Below are 18666 nucleotides of genomic sequence, written 5' to 3'. Positions count from 1 at the left end.
TTGAAAGATAAAATGTTTGACTGCAAAAAATCAAAAAAATGTTTAACATCAGGATGTAGGCATACAACATCAGGGGGAGATATTTCCATAAGGACAAGATATCTGATTAAGGTGAGAGACAAAAAAATATAAGAAATGGAAGAGAGGTCGAACTACAACTTTGAAAACTGAAATAAACAAGATAGACAAACAGATTAAGCAAAGTGTGAGACAAGATCAAGAAAAATTTGAAGAAAATTTATATAAAGATATTGAGCATGATAGGAAAACTTTTTATAGATACATAATATGTGGAAGGTGTAAAGACACACAAACTGATAAACTGTGTGCAGATTCTAAAATCTATTCTCAGGCACAACAGATTATAAATATAGTTACAAAATCTTATTTATTTATTTATTTATTTAAATTTGTTGACCGGGAGTGTCCAAATGGACGTAGGTCCATTTTCAGCGGAGGCCCGGGGAGAAAAGCTCCACAGTAAAATAAACAAACAGTAGTTACATTGGATTACATAGCGATTAACAATTTAACATAGCAATTACTTACAACATATTTACAGATGAAGAATATAGTACATCAGTAGACAACTAGAATCTTTATCTGTGAAGTACATAACAGACATTAACAAATGTTACAATAAGAAGTTCCCGCTGTATAATAAGTACTAGGCTTATGAGCATCTGAGCTTGCGATAATCAAGGTAGTTAGTGGAGTGGAAAGAAAGGTAGTGGTTGGATGGGGTGGATGATATTAGAGTGGGAGTTGCAAGGGCATAGCCAGCATGTTTTTAGGTGCGCTTTTAGTAAAGTTTTGAAGTGGGTGCATGATGGTACGGAGGTAATTGTGGGTGGGAGTGAGTTCCATAATTTGGCTATGGCGCAAGAGGATAGTGCTTCACCAGCAGAGTTATTGGCTTTAGTGATCTGCAAGTGATTTTTGTTGCTGGATCTTAGTGGTCTGCTGGTGCGATAGGGTTGGAGTAGATTCTGGAGGAATGGGACATTTAGTGGATGGTTTACTAGTTTGTGGGTGAGTGAGAGTTGATACCACTGAAGGAGGTGAGGGAGTTCAAGCCAGCCCAGTTCAGCAAGTGAGAGACAGTGGTGACTATGGTAGGATGCCCCTGTGGCGAATTTGGAGATTTTGTTGTAGCAGGTCTCTAGCTTGTTTAGATCACATTGCCTTAGGTTGGTATATATTGGAGAGGCATAAAGTAGGGTGGAGATAAGGTGGAAATTTGCTATTGAAATCTTTGCTGCTTTGGTGAGAAATTGCTTATTTCTGTATAACGCTCCTAGTTTTTTGTGGACTTTTTTATGGTCATGGATATGTGAATGTCAAATTTTAGTTTATTGTCTATTTCCACTCCTAGCAATTTGGTGTGTTCAGTTGGGTATATAGTGGTGTTGTCTTTTGCTGTGATGTTAAAGTTTGAGTTGTTTTGAGTATGTTTGGTGGGTTGGAAGATGAGTAGTTTAGTTTTGTTTGGGTTGAGTATTAACTGGGCATTGGATAACCATATTTCAACAGAGGAAAAAGCTTCCTGTGTGACATTTTGCAGTTTGGGTAGGGACTGGGCTGAGCAGATGATGGTTGAGTCATCTGCATATTGTAAGAGTGTGCCATGTTTGGTGGCAGAGGCTAGATTATTGGTGTAAACAGAGAAGAGTAGGGGTCCAAGGATGGATTCTTGGGGAACCCCTATGGAGACAGGTAGTTGGGGAGATATGTCATTCTACCATACAACGGATTGTTGGCAGTCAGACAGGTAACTCTGAAACCAGTTGGTGACTGATTGTGAGAAGGATAGATTATTGAGGGCAGAGATAAGTTGTTTGTGTGGGACCATGTCAAATGCTTTAGGTAGGTCTAGGAAAGTAGCAGAGGAGAGATAGCCATTGTTTTTATGCTGAAGGATAGTGTTAGTAAAGGAGAGTAAGGCAGTGGTGGTGCTATGGTTTGGTCGGAAACCATGCTGAGTACTGGAAAGGAGGTTGTTAGTAAGGAGGTAGTCTGAGACCTGAGAGTGTATGCATCTCTCTAGTATTTTGGAGAGTGGAGAGAGAATAGCTATGGGGCGGTAACTGGTTAGTTCTGCGGAGGGTCTTCCTTTGTGGAGGGGAATTATATGTGGTACTTTCCACAGTGTGGGAACGTAACTTTCTGACAGGGATCGGTTAATCAAGATGAATACTGGGAAGGCCAGAGCATCAGCTGCAATTTGTAGGTATTTACTTGGGAGGTTGTCTGCTGCTAATTTGGTGGGTTTAAGTTTAGTTAAGAGTTTTTTTATGTTGGAGGTAGGTACAGGAGAAAAAGAGAAGGCAGTGGGGAGATTACTAGTTGAAGGTGTGGGTTGGAGGGGAGGGGGGTTGTGTTGTTTAGCTAGTGATAGTATGGTTTGGGTGAAGTGTGTGTTGAATGAGGTAGCAATATTTTCTGAGGAGTGAGGGATGTTAGGAGGAGGGGTACTGACTTTACCTGGGTGGAGGATGGAGTTTATGGAGAACCAGAATTGTTTGGGGCTGTGTTGTGAGGAGTCTAGGGCAGAGTGGTAGTATTGGAATCTGTCCTGTTTTATTAGCTTTTTGACTCTATTGTGTAGTTCTAGGAATTTATGTCTAGCTGAGGGGTTTTTGGTTTTGCGCCAGTGCTCCCAGGCTTTATCCCTGTTTTTCATTTCTGACTTAGTGGTTTTCTGTAGCCATGGGGAGGGTTGTGCTTTGGTCCTGGAAAATCTTATGGGGGCATGGTAATTAAGGATGTTCAGGAAGGTAGTATTAAAAAATTCAACTGTGTCATCTAGACTGAGGTACTTTAGAGGATGCCAGTTACATTCTTTGAGGGATGAGATGAATATGAATGGGTTAAAGTTTAGTTTTTTACGTATTTGACAGTAGATGACAGGTTTAGCTTGGTATAGATATTTTTTGAGTAGGAATGTTGGGGAGTGATCACTGAGGCTATCTGATAAGCATCCTGTTATATATGACTGGGGGCTCTTACTGACTGGTATCCAATCCAGGGTAGTGTGCTTGCTGGAGTTTTTATTTATCCTGGTTGGTGACTGGACTAGTTGGGTGAAACCATGAAGGTGTACATGATGGGTTGGATTGTTGCCAGAACAGGATTGCCAGTCAATATTGAAATCACCTAAGATGATAGTTTCTTGGGGGAGATGGTGGGTAGACCAGCCGAGGAGGTTTTCTAGTGGAGGGATGTTTTGGCCAGGTGGGAAGTAGCATCCAATTATGTTGGTGGTTTTATTTTGGTTAATTTTGAGGTTGGTATATATTATTTCTTCATTGCCTATTTGTGGAGCTGATGATTTTAAGATCTGGATGTTTAGATGCTGTTTAAATATTATAGCTACACCACCTCCTTTTTTTGTTTAGCCGGTCTACTCTTAGTATGCCGTAACCTATAGGGAGTATTTGCTGACTGGTAATGTGAGGTTTTAGCCAGGTTTCTTTCAGGATGACTATATCTGGGGAGTACAAGTTTATGGTGGCTTGGAGTTCATGGACTTTGTTGGACATACTTCTAATATTTAGGCTTAGTAGAAAGAAGTCACTTGGCTTTCTATTGGCTGTAATATGGGAGAAGTTGTGGTTTCTAGTCTGATTATGAAGATTTGGGTTGGAGATGGTAGGGCCAGGGATGGGGTGGATGTCTCCACTTAGGGCTAGTTTTGATATGCATGAGACTATTAGTTTTCTCAGTTTTTGAATGTGTTTGTTTATAAGGGAAACTTTATGATTGTGCTCTGTGGGTAATAGGTATGGTGGGAGGGTTACTATGTTAAGTTGTAGGGATGCTTTATGTTTGAGTAATATAGTTGGTAGAATATGTGGGGGGTGCATAGGGATGGTTCTTGAGCTGGTGGGAGGGGAGCTGAGTGTGGGTGAGACATGAGTGGTGGTGTGAGTAGTAGTACAGTGGTAGTGGTTGAGTGGGGGAATGATGGAGCTTTGATAGGATGTAAGATATGCAAGGAGAGTGCATGCAGTGAGCATAGGAAAGGTATGCTTGTACATGTTAGTTGAGGAGGTGTGATAGTAGTGAGATGATGGAGGAGGCAGTGTTGGGTTAGCGCTGTGGTTGGCTATTGGAAAGATGGGAGGGGTTTGAGTGCAATAAAGGTGGGACCACTGGGGGTGGGAGGGAATAGGGGGCAGGGTGAGGAGCGAAGCGGGTAGAGACCCTGTTAGTTGCTCGTATGAGGGGGCTGGAAATAATCACAAAGCAAAGACAAGTATGTGTTATGCAAAACAGTTTGGCTCCACAAAAGAAGTGATAAGTTGTTCTAGTGACATCCAGGTAACCCCAGGTACTGGAATCAAATTAGATTATATTGGCAAAGAACTACACAAACTGGATCCAAACAAAGCATGGGGAAGAGACAGAATTAGTAACAATGACCTGAGAACACTTCAGCAAGAACTTACTGTACCATTATATATATTATTCACTAGGTCATATACATATGGGGAGATTCCTCAAAATTGGAGACATGTACTTATTAAACCTGTCTTCAAAGGAAAGCAGAGTAGGCCCAACCCAGAGTCATACAGACTATTAAGTCTACTTTCATGTTGTGGAAAAATAATGGAGAAGATAATATTGGATAAATTATTATCAGAACTGGATAGGTTGGGACTTGAAACCATATATCAGCATCATATGTTGAAAACAGATCTATTACCACCTGTAACATGATGTTCTATAACAAAATAATAACAGCTATGAATGAAATCTTGTGCTGTGATATAATTTATATAGATTAAACCTCAGCATTTGACAGGGTCATACACAAAACACTGATCAATAAATTAGTACAACTAGGTATTCATGTATTCTTGATAAGAAGGATGGCTGCATGGCTTACAAAGATAACATGGCAAGTATCATACAGCAACTGGACAGGTGAAATCCTTGGTTACAGTCAGGGTGTCCCACAGGGCTCTGTCCTAGGCCCTTACTTGTTTAGATTGTACCTTTCAGACCTAACTTTTTCATCTGAGGTGTTCTACAGTCTATATGCAGACAACTTGAAATTAGGTAAAATGATTACATGTGTTACAGATAAGGTATGTCTGCAAAATAACTTGACTAAATTGACCATTTAGGCACAGGTGAATAATATGCTGACAAATGCATCAAAAATTAAGCATATGAGATTTGGGAGACATAAATTGAAAGGTGAATATTTAATACAGCACACAGTAATTGAAACTGTAGACTCATTTAAGGACCTGGATATATGGGTAGATTCAGCTATGAGTTTTTCTAATCATATCAACCAGTTAGTTAATGATAGTTATAGAACTATAGGTTTTATAAAAAGATTTATAAAGTCTTGGAAATCAAAAATTATGAAGTTGTTGTTTGTTAGTTACATTAGACTCAAACTTGAGTATGGAATAACAATATGAAAACCCTATAAGCAAACAAGCATGAATAAACCGGAAAGAGTACAGCAGAAATATACCAAGGGCATTTATGGATGTGAAAATTTAAGTTACTATGAAAGACTAAAATATCTGAACTTGTACAGTGTTTCTTACAGATACCTAAGAGGAGATTGCATTCAAGTATATAGGGCATTTAGAGACAACTACCTCTGAGACTGTTTGGGGTTACCGAAAAGTACCACTAGAGAATCATCAGACAACCCATGTAGAAGATTCTATAGGAATGATATGTGTACTAACTGATTCTCTGAGAGAGTAGCCGATGCATGGAACAGACTACCAAATTACATTAAAGCAAGTACTAGTTTAGATATTTTTAAGAACATTGTGGACACTTATAATGGGAACAAGTGTTTTGGTATACTGGCAAACTAGAAGGGCATTAATGCCCATGCTTGAAAAATTTGTATGTAATATTTGTAATCCACTAGCTGACTGTCTCACAAATCCCTCCCCTGTCATCACTGTCCATCAGCCAAAGTATTCATTCAAACCTTACATAGTTTCTATGCTAAGGAGGGCAGCACATCTGTGTGCCCTGTATGGCTACTAGCACAGAATTAATGGGCCATGACAACATCACACATTGCCTAGAGCATGAGTCAAAACATAAACCCACCTGACAAGGTTGAAGCCACACTTCAATATTGCCTCCAGGCAGAATATGTTTTTGTAGAAGGGTATATATCAACATGTATCCATCTAAGTGGGGGTGGAGCAACACCTGATGCATGCATGAATTTACACATCCTGACTCTCCTCATCTGTGCGGTAGACCAACATGCCATCATGAACCTTTTCTAAATGGACACTGGTAATAGTCTAGCTGTGTGCAAAAGACACATGTGATTTGTTCATTCTGCATCCATGTCTATTACATCTGTTAGATGTCAAGAATGTCATAAAGGGCATGCATGAGGAAAACACTGTCATTCTACGGAACTTGACCAGGCTAAGGCATTTGAAACAAATCCACACTGAGGTATTAATGCAACACTGTCACAAGTGGCCACTGGACATAAATACCTGTATCACCAAGTGGTAGACCACTGGATCAGGTAGGTTACATCTAAATATGATGAAGTGTGTGGAGTGACCTATATCTCGAGTCCAGTGTTCAGGTCCATACGTTAAGGCTGTCCATTATTTAAGCCCTCCTCTGCTGTACATTAAGATGTGTCATCTGTCCACTTGCCCTATTTTCATTCCTACAATTCATCTGTGTGCCCCTATTTAATGCACACACTTCCTCTGACTGTTTATTTTAAATGGTAGTCCTCAGTCCATTATGGATCATTTATACAACTTTTGTACAGAATACCTGAAATGGTATTCCACGATACTCTGCACTGTATACATTGTACTGTAATGTGTTTGGACCATATACATTGCTATATTATTAACCCTGGTAATCACTGTGGCGTCCTGCTCAGTCCTGCAGACCTAGTTTGCCAGTATACATGTCTACATGTTTGTTGCTATCTGTGTTGCTTTACACAGTTTCCTGACCACCAACACTGTTGCTAGCCATGAAACTGAGCTTGGTTACATTTCAACATAGTGCGCAGCATGAATATGTAATTAGCACCGCTGTTTACCACACAAGCATGTAAACTCTGTGTAGGCTTTGTGTGAAGCTTACACAGAATTTATTGAATGCCCAGGATTGTTGTAATTATTTTTAATAACTGTGTATTATTCAAAGGAGATGTGTCTTCAGCTGAAAGTGAAAAGTTGCAAAAAAAATTTCTTAAAGAGGAGTGACCACATTTATTAACAGTAAATTGAGTAGGCAAAATAGGAAAATACTGGAACAAGGTAAAATGCTGGAAGATGGCAAGTATTAAAGATAAAGCAGGGTTGGATGAGCTAGTTAAAAGGAACAGATATTGGCCCAATGAAGACTGTCCACTTTTCGCTGTAAGAATCTCTGAAGAATTTTTAATTAGTGACTGTGTACTGCATCGTGATACTCACATTGAAGAATGTGTAAATACTGTGATTAATGCAGTATGAACATTTTGAGCATGTTAAAAGTAATGTTATATCCTTATTGTTTTAGCAGTATGTGAGCTTGATGAAACTATTAAGCCAGGAAACATGGGACCAAAAAAAATCATATTGCTAAGGGCATGAAGAATTTGAAATGTCTTTGGCATTTTGTTCTTCTAATGTAGACCTTAATATGTTCCCAAATCTATTTTTTATTCATATCCACATTAATATTCCTAGTGGAGTCAAAAATATCATGTGACTTTTTTCTTTATAATATAAATAGTGCAACTGGAAAAGACTCATAGTTTTGCTGTTAAATAAAGCCTCATGTGATTTTACACTAAATGTACTTTATTGAGAATCAATATACAGATGACAGGCATGGTTAGACTAAATCTCTTTTCCTGGTCACATGTCACACTTGTTAGATAACCAGTAACTAAAAAGGAGTATTCTGGCAGTGGAACTTTACGACTAGGAAAACCAAGAGAAACAGCACACAGTTTGGAAAAATGTACTTCTGAAATATATAGGAACTCATAATGACTTAAAAAAACTGACTAGCACTCCCAGAACCCTGATTTCCTGACTGTTAGGAGAATTTCCTGACAGGTGGGAACTTGACTGAAGAACTTCAGGTATCTCATAAAGAACAGGGTCTTGTATTTTGGGGCAGTGATTTTAACATGGTGCATGACTGACTTGCTTACAGGTAAGGCTTGAAAGTGGTAAAAAAAACATTTGAAAGCCCAGAATGTACTGAACTAGTAAGCAAATTATATTGATCTGATGGATCCCTATAATGTTTTAAAAGGAAGAAATCAGGTTTTATTTGTGTAGTCTTTCCTGGGATTTGCCACTGCTGAATAGATTTCTAGTTAGTATCTATATGTGCTTTCCAGGCTATTTCTTCAGTAAAACTAAATTCTTGCCTACTTGCAACCATGAGGGCATATTGTTATAATTTCTTTCAGTTACTGTACAACAGTCAGTATCTAAACAATGTATATTGGATATCCTTAAAATGTTGTTGTTTTTCAGCTTTTCCCGGTTAGGGGTCGCCACAGCGACACTCCGGTCCGCTAATGCTTGGCAGTAGATATTCACGAACGCCGAGGTGCCAGCTCGACGTTCAACCTTCAACGAAGGCACGCCCATTTACGCATGTCTTTCGAACGCCCACCCAACCTCGGGGAGGACATGCAGACTCCACACAGAAGGCACTCCCCGCACTCCAGCCAAGAATCGAACGGGAGAACCTCTTGCTGTGAGGCAACAACACTACCGCTGGTACCACCGCGGAAGTACATATTGGATATCCTTAAAATAAAAGATAGAAAATCAGCAGTGTTTGTAGTGGGGGATTAAGTGGTAAAATAAATGAATGGAAATCTGATAGGGAGAATGCCCATTTTATATAGAGGGACTCCTTTAAAATGCAACTAACACCAGTTTGCAAATGGATTAAAACATGCATTTTAAACAAATATAAAAATAATGTAACAGAGAGACAGGAAGAGTTCTGTAATTTAGCTGGCTAGTGTAAGGCATCCTGTTTTACAGACTCTAAGATTCTAAGGCAAAATATGGCTGGTTGCCACACCAAAATAAAGGGCCTTATTACACTTTTAGACTGCTTTGCAGGCATAAACAAAAGGGAACAAAGCTAGGAAATTTGTAACTTTCAGAATGTGGAAGCATCAGGCTTGAACAGGCATTGACACCATTAAGCACATTGGTAAACTGTTTGGGAGTTAAATCAGCCTTAAGATATTTCACTGTTGACCTAAATCATGAAAATGAAAGCTACTTGGAAATGGATAATAATAATAAGACAGCTTATTTTCTGGAGGTTCTGAATATCTTTATTCTGCAGCTAAAGGATTTATCAGCACTTATCAAGCCCACAGTTAGACAGGAGGTTGGAAATACCATTTAAAGTTCCTACTAGTGGGAAACCCCAAAGGCCAGCCTGGGCCACTCTATCAATCTGCTTATAGACCTATATCAGCTACCCTTGACATAGTCATTTAAAAATTTGTCTGTCTCTGTCATCGCCTGCCATCACATGAGGAGGTCCATATAATAGTTTTGCAAAAAAAAAAAAAAAAAAAAAAACAGGTAAAGATCTCTGTCTCTCTAGCAGCCAGTTATACGCCCATTTCACTAATTAATGCAGAAATGACACTTTACATAAAGATCTGGGCCTTCAGAATACAGTAACTAATACAACCTGATCAAGGTGAGGCTTGTTAAAGGATATTCCAATGCAGACCACACTCAGTTATTAGCTATCCATTTCCAAGCCTTGAAGAGCTTGATAAACCCCACAGTCACTATAATGGGTGACAATGAAAAAGCTTGTGATTCTGTTGAATTTAGCAAGAGCATTTATATCATCTTAAGAGTTACATTTCTTTTTAGATGCAATGAATATTTTTTTATATTTAGGTTCTACCACAGGAGTTTATTCTTAAGTTTGACACTGTATTTACTTCAGATGGGGACAGATACATCTATGCAGCTATTTGCATGTACATAAAATTTGTCAGTAAAGGATTCTATATAAGCAGTGGGGCCATCAGGTTGGAAGGGGACTTTGAATTTTATCCTGTCATCAGTCAGTTTTAGTAGGTAAGGCTTAGCATAATCTCTGAATACCGAGGTATTGGAAGATTGTTCTAGCTTCATTTTTATGGTGAATGTGGCTGATTTGTAGACTGATTTGATTAGGGAGGAAGTAACAACTAGTCGGGGCAAAGCTGTCCTATATTGTGTGTATATATATATATATATATATATATATATATATATATATATATATATATATATATATATATATATATATATACACATGTGCATCAGGGCTGGTAACCTGGTATGTAAAAATCCACTACCAATCATTAGCGGACCGGAGTTCCGCTGTGGCGACCCCTAACCGGGAAAGGCCGAAAGACACAAACAATCAATACTTGTAAACTCATGTATGTAATTTATGTAATGTATGTAATATAAATACTTGTAAACTCATGTATGTCATTTATGTAATGTATGTAATATAAATACTTGTAAACTCATGTATGAAATTTAATCTTGTGATACAAACTATTTTTGTTGTATCGGCAACAAGCACAGGACTGAATCTTAAAACCCCTGCCCTCTCTTCTCCTCTTCCACTATCAGTTATGCCTGCATGCACAATTGCTGCAAATTATTCTACTGTACTGCAACTAGGAGCTAAAATCCAGCTACTCCCACTATTTACTTACAAGTGATCCAGGGTCGAAATTGCTGGTTGATTTTTTTTTTTTTTACCTCATGCTATCTTGGCAACTTGGTTCTCAGTAGAATTATAACTTCCATGGCAAGGTCACACAACTAGGTCCTGTCGCCCCTCTCATCATGCCTTCTGGCATCCAAATTGCTCTGATAGAATTCTTTGCCATATTTTTTAGCTCTCTCTCCACCCCTATCTATTAGGTCTAGGTGATTGTGGTGTGTAAATGGCGACTGCAAGTTTTTTTTTTACTGTACTGTAAGTGTATTCAAGATTACTGCTTTTATTTTAAGCTAGAGCATCTGCAACTGTTGTTTCACTATTATTTAACTGCTGTTAACTCATTCCAAGTTATACTTCCTTTATAATTGTGGATGTAATGACTGGCTCTACTTATGAGGGGCTAGTGAAACTAAATAGCATTGCTTTTGGTATATGCTCCACTGCACGTGGACGTTTATATACCGTTTTATCAAATGACTAGTGTAATCTAAATTACTTTACTGCTGGCAGTTAAGATATAGTCTACCTATCTTGTGGCAAATATGTTATGATTTTGAAACAATTTATTGAATGATGGTGGGCCATAAAAAGTTTAAGTCTGTTTAAGTCTGTTTGATTTGCTCATATGGTGATAAATTATTAGTCTAAAGCCACTACTATCGTTTTGTTTCAGTGTAAGTTTACCTGCATAAACAATGTGGTAACTACAGTACCTCTTAGTAAATAGGCTTTAGCAGTTAAGTTAAATGATAATCTACATGTGTTGTTAATCTGCTGGTAGAGCCGTTTCCAGTTGGGTGAGTATCATTTCAGTAGAACATTTATTTTAATATATGACATTGTTTGCTTGAACCAGAACTGTTTAAAAAGATTACCATATAGCCATACTAGCGTTATATTTGAGATCTGAGACCTCATATTTTATTTACCTTCATGTTATTACTTCTGAATACTCTGCAAATTACTAACTACATTTTGTAAACTACATATCCAAAATTTGCTTTTATACTGCTCTTCCTACCAGATTCCTCCCCCTTTCTTTATCACTCTCACCTCACCCTCTCTCTACCTTCCATAGGATGAACATTAACCAAAAACTTACACTACAAATGTGAAAGCACCTTGATCAGCCTGATAACATCCATTCTCAACTGCTCAATGGCATTGCGATAAATTCTAACAAGAAAAATATTTGAAAACTCGTGTATGTAATTTAATCTTGTGATACAAACTATTTTCTGTTGTATTGGCAACTAAGATACCACTGAATCTTAAAACCTCTGCCTTTTCTTTCCCTGTCCCACTATCAGTTATTCATGCACACACCATTGCTGAAAATTATTCTGCTGTACTGAACTAAGGGAATAAAATCTAGCTACTCTTACTATTTACTTACAACTGATCCAGGGTAGAAACTGCTGGTTGATTGTTTTTTTTTTACCTCAGGCTATCTCGGCAACCTGGCTCAACCCGCTCCTTTCACCCTCACTGCACTCAGTCTCACTCTGCTCTCCTACCCTACCCCCATACCCACCCACTCCTGCCTTAATTACATTTATCTCTAACCAAACCACTCCCAATTAGATCTACAAACCAATTAGCATACAAACCGATTAACTACCGCAAGTTATCCTACACCCTCTCCCATACTCCCCCACCCCTCCACCTTACTAGTCACCTCATTCCAATCTCCTTCCATCTTCTATAACCTAATCCATCTGATCTAGCCACACATCCATCTACTGTCATGCACTATCCATCCAACTGCACCCATCTACAATCTTCTTTCAATCAAAACTAAAGAACTAAAATACTTTTATGTGTTAATTCAGCCACATTTCAAGCCAAAACTAAACATTAATACCAAACGTATTATAAGTTTCTTCTAGTCCTAAACAATTCATGCTATCCAAAATGCTGACTCAGTTCTGCATTCTACTCATATTTCTCTCCATAGCTGCTCAGCTTACAACATATCATTTTCACCTACCTTTCCCTGTAATGAACTTCAAAGCTACAACAACCAAATACTACCATAATGAAACCTCTCACTTCAAAATATCTTCACATCTTCAAAATTGTATACTCCAACCATGCCACCCTCACAATTCTACCTCATACACACACTCCAAAAAATATCTCACTTAGATATCATAAGTATATTTCCACACTTCTATACACAATAATAAACATTGCTAATAAACTAAAACTAAGTGGAGATATACATCCAAACCCAGGTCCCATCTACACTCCCTCAACCCCTCCTAATTCTCAAACCACATGCAGCCTGCAACAAAAGACTACTGACCTTTTAATTTTAAACTTAAACCTTCGAAAGTATTATCAGTAAGGTATCAGAACTTCATTACTCCCCAGAAATAGTCATACTTAGAGAGACATGGTTAAAACCTCACATCATAGACAACAAAATCACTCCTCCCAGTTATAACATACATAGATAGAAAAGAGAAAAAGAGGTGGGGGGTAGCTATAGTATTTAAAAACAACCTTAATATATAACCCTTCACCCTAAACATAACAACCAGAATCAATGCTGAGATACTTCTAATTACAAATAAATCTCAACAAACATATTGCCATAATAGTCATTTATACCCTCCCCAAGAACAATAACTGTATGATTGAAAACGTCCTTCAAGCCATTTCAAAGGACATCAGCTATGAAACTATCATCATGGAGGACTTTACCACTGACTGGTCTGCATGTAACTCTAATAATCTCAGCAATTATATCAACTTCTAAGGTTTTTCACAAATTATCCAGTCCTCCAATAGATTTGTTAGAAAAACAAACAAACAATCAATCCTTGACTGTACCCTGACTAACAAACCATTAAACTAACAAAGTTCAGGCTGTTTACCAGACAGTCTCAGTGACCATGCATCCACCTATTTACTCAGGCAGTGTACCAACCCCACATGACATTTCCTGTATTGCCAAATACGTAATAAGAAACACTTCAACCTCCAAGACCTGATTAACACCTAAAGAAACTCTGTTGGAACCCTCTCAAAAACCTACCCCTAGATGCCACTGTAGAACACTTTAACATCACTTTCCTCAACATCCTCAATACATTGGCACCATCCAGAGCAATCCACATAAAGTCAATCTATACCCCTTGGCTTACACAAAAAACAAGAACCCTTTTCAAACTAAGGAATAAAGCATGGGCCATATGGCTTACTAACAAAACCCAGTCTAATCATTTAGCTTACCAACAAAATAGAAATAAGGCTAAACATCAAATCAAACTAGATAAAAATAATTACTACACCAATATCCAACTAATACACCAAAGGATCCCACACAAATTTTGGAACACAATCATTTCTGCTCAACATCTGAGCTGTTGGCTGCTGTGATTTACTTGTGAAAATCAGCTGGACACACAAGCTGATTTAAGTATACTTTTCTCTGCACTTAGCATTATTTAAGATTAGTTATTTGTTTTATTGAATATTAATTGAATATTATGGTTTCTGTCTTTCTGCAGTTAATTTGCCAGAAGTGTGAAAAAGTGTAGCCATCTGGGTTCATTGGAGATTGTTACTCTGCTTTTGAAATTCTGTGTTAACTCTTAGCCTGGGGGGGGGGGGGGTTCTGCTGGCCTTATAATCAGTGTTGGTCACATTTCTGTGAATCATTTCTGTTCAGCATCTGAGCTGTTAGCTGCTGTGATTTACCTGTGAAAATCAACAGGACACACAAGCTGATTTAAGTATACATTTATCTGCACTTAGCATTATTTAAAATTAGTTATTTGTCTCATTGAATATTAATTGAATATTGTAGTCTCTGTCTTCCTGCATTTAGTTTTCCACCTTCCCTCCCTGTTCTTGTTGTGGTGTTAATCTTGGTGGCTTTGGAATTGGCCGACCCTGCTGTAAATTTGTTTTTGGCACTCCTCCTGGGCCCATCTCATTTGCTCACTTAACTGAGTACAGTGAGATCATATTTTGATTTCAGACACTCCTACCAGTCCCATCTCTTCTGCTATGTACAGAGGCAGCACTTGGGAAGGACATCCCCTATAGTCATGTAATCTGCTCTCTTCCCTTCCTCTGTACTAAAAAAAAAAAAATTATACTTTTTTCAGCTGCCCTTACTTAACCGTCTTCACCTTAGTTTGCAGTTCTGTGTGCTCTTAAGTGTTCAAGCGCTCTTACTCTGCAATTAGTGCATCCATTTTTGATTTTTTCATAATTTACTGCTCTCTGCACTTGTTTTTTTCATCTCTAATTTATCTGTATTTATTTAAACTGTATTTGCCTTAATATTGCTACATATTGCTACACACTCAAGTGTTAGCTTGTACTGCATTTAAAGTGTTTTTACTACTGTTTTAACTGCTTTTCTGAAAAAAAAAATGTCTAAGCTTATTTCCTGCCTTTCCTGTAACTAACCTTTTTCCAGATACAGATTTGTGTAGCCAGGACTATTTTATAAGTTTCTAAGACCCCAGACCTTTCTGTGTTGGAGGGGAAGCCTTCTAGCTTATCAGTGAGAGTGGTAAGCTCTAGGTAGTCTATCTGCCACAAGAAGAGTGGTTTCTGGCCCAGAAATTGTAGTTTATTGGCTGTTTGGGCAGTTTTTCCATCCCTTTCAACTTTCTGGTTTAAAAGCCCAGGTTTGCATGAGTTTGCACTTGTTTAAGCTCCGTGGATCCAGTTTTGGCATCCTGCAGACTACAAGAGCAATAGGAAGGAGAAAAAGATACTCTAAGTGCCTCTATTTTGATTTTTTCAGAATTTACTGCTCTCTGCACTTTTTTTTTCAATTTTTAACTTATCTGCATTTATTTAAACTGCATTTGCCTTAATATTGCTACACACTCAAGTGTGCTAGATTGTACTGAATTTAAAGTGTTTTTTTGATAGTGTTTTAACAGTTTTTTGCAAAAAAAAAGTTCTAAGCTTGTTTCCTGCCTTTCCTGTAGCTATTCTAGTCCAGATACAGATTTGCTGCATCCAGGACTATTTTGTAAGTTTCTGAGCCCCCCAGAGCTTTCTGTGTTGGAGGGAAGCCTTCTAGCTTATTAGTGGAAATGGTAAGAACTAGGTAGCCTATCTACCACAAGGGGAGTGGTTTCTGGCCCAGAAATTGTAGTTTATTGGCCATTTGGACAGTTTTTCCATCCCTTTCAACTTTCGGGTTTAAAAGCCCGGGTTTGCACAGGCTTGCACTTGTTTAAGCTCTGCAGATCCAGTTTTGGTGTCCTGCAGACTACAAGAGCAACAGGAAGGAGAAAGAGATACTCTAGGTGCATCCATTTTTGATTTTTTCATAATTTACTGCTCTCTGCACTTGTTTTTTTCATCTCTAATTTATCTGTATTTATTTAAACTGTATTTGCCTTAATATTGCTACATATTGCTACACACTCAAGTGTTAGCTTGTACTGCATTTAAAGTGTTTTTACTACTGTTTTAACTGCTTTTCTGAAAAAAAAATGTCGAAGCTTATTTCCTGCCTTTCCTGTAACTAACCTTTTTCCAGATACAGATTTGTGTAGCCAGGACTATTTTATAAGTTTCTAAGGCCCCAGACCTTTCTGTGTTGGAGGGAAAGCCTTCTAGATTATCAGTGAGAGTGGTAAGCACTAGGTAGTCTATCTGCCACAAGAAGAGGGGTTTCTGGCCCAGAAATTGTAGTTTATTGGCTGTTTGGGCAGTTTTTCCATCCCTTTCAACTTTCTGGTTTAAAAGCCCGGGTTTGCACAGGCTTGCACTTGTTTAAGCTCCGAAGATCCAGTTTTGGTGTCCTGCAGACTACAAGAGCAACAGGAAGGAGGAAGAGATACTCTAGGTGCCTCCATTTTTAGTTTTTCATACTTTACTGCTCTCTGCACTTGTTTTTTGTCATTTTTAATGTATCTGCATTTATTTAAACTGTATTTACCTTAATATTGCTACACACTCAAGTCTGCTAGATTGTACTGCATTTAAAGTATTTTTGCTACTGTTCTAACTACTTTTCTGCAAAAAAAAAAAAGCAAAAAAAAAAAAAACAAAACAAAAAAAGTTCTAAGCTTGTTTCCCACCATTCCTGTAACTAGTCTAGTCCAGATACAGTTGCTGTATCCAGGACTGTTTTGTAAGTTTCTGAGCCCTCAGACCTTTCGGTGTTGTAGGGAAGCCTTCTAGCTTATCAGTAGGAGAGGTAAGCACCAGGTAGCCTATCTACCACAAGAGGTTTATTGGCCACTTGGGCACTTTTTCCATCCCCTTCAACTTTCTGGTTTAAAAGCCCATGCCTGCACACTGTGCAGTCGTGCTCAGCTGAGGTAAACTATTACCGGTGACAAAAAGCTTGCTCTTCAATTTTTCTCTTGGAATGTGCTTGTTCTTTTACTTTTTGCACTTCAATTAGCTTAATTGGTTAGGACTTTAACAGGCTTTTGTAGCATTTATTCTGGCACACTTAGGTGCTATCAACACTAGCTGTTCCTACACAGTAACAACACTGGTACTTATTAGTTATGATCACCCCTCTTGGTATGATTGTAGGGCCATTTCCTGTGCTATCTCCTGCTAACCTGGTACACTTGGGCATTCTGAGACAGTGTGGCAACTGACTAATGTAGACAGACAGCCCTTTCCTCTTATCTCCCAACACACATACCTGTCAGAGATGCACTTATATCACCAAACTGGAAGCAGTGCACACTCCAACCAAGACCAGACTAGCTGGTCAAGAGGAGAAGGTCAACACATGCAACTCACTACATAGAACACATAGCCCTCCAAAACATCAACCATCACAACCCACACATAAAAACACAAACCATACACCCACCACCTTCACAGAGGCTCTCAATAAAAATGTACCCAAACAATAGAGACCACCGAGACAGAAATGCACTTGACTACCACAACACAACACCAACCCCAGAACACATAGCTCACCACCACCACCACAGCGTGACCCTCAACCCAAGCCCTTAAGGCAAAACACTTTGCCTAAGGTACTCATAGGAGACTTAATTGTGAGGCACATTGATGTCCCACTCACTAGGTTCAACAAGGAGAAGGTGACAGTCAGTTGTCTATCAGGTGCCAGGATCTACCACATAACACACACACTCAGGTCACTCCACAACAAGTGCAAATATGACTCAGTCATTGTCCATGTGGGTGTGAATGACCTGAGCTTTACCTCCCTGGACTACATGAAAGGAGATGTGATGGAACTCTTGGATTATGTGGTCCAGGCAGGTATGACCCTAGCCCTGAGCAGTATTCTACCATCACCCAGAAAAACACCACTGTATGAGCAGAAAAGTATTGATTTCAAGAATTGGATAAGTTTCTGGTATCATTCTAAGGGGATCCAGTATTTGTCTGCCTGGGACAACATGACTGACAGACCATGATGCTTTGCCAGAAATGGCCTGCATCTGTCACCTCTGGGATTCCAGGTACTGGCTAAAGTTCTTGTCACCCCATATAGTGCCTTTTTTTAGGCAGTGTTTCAAAGATCAAAATTCCACCATAACAGCTACAAACAAATGCAATCTGAGGGTCATGCCGCTCAATGCTAGAAGTCTAAATCTCAAGCTGCACTCACTGGAAGCTCTCCTCAAAATGGAGAAGATCAACATCTGTGCTGTAACTGAGACCTGGTTTAAAGAGGCAGAAAGCGCCCCTTCACTCCCAGGCTACAACTCATTCCATGCCTTTCGGCCCCCAAAATATGTCCGGAAGCTCCAAAGGTGGTGGTGCCTCCATATTCTTAAAGGATATGCACACCTCCAGACTGGTAGCCCAGCACAATGCATCTGAGATACTTCAGGTACAACTAACACTGGGCAAGACATATCCTGTCATAGCCTGCTACAAAACCCCAAACATGTCCCTAGACTTTCACTTCAAGTTCCTAAGCACCCTGGA

The sequence above is a fragment of the Protopterus annectens genome, chromosome 1.part1 (assembly GCF_019279795.1).
Source record: "Protopterus annectens isolate FY-2018-M chromosome 1.part1, PAN1.0, whole genome shotgun sequence".
NCBI classification, from domain to species: Eukaryota; Metazoa; Chordata; order Ceratodontiformes; family Protopteridae; genus Protopterus; species Protopterus annectens.
This window is presented reverse-complemented; position numbering follows the sequence as displayed.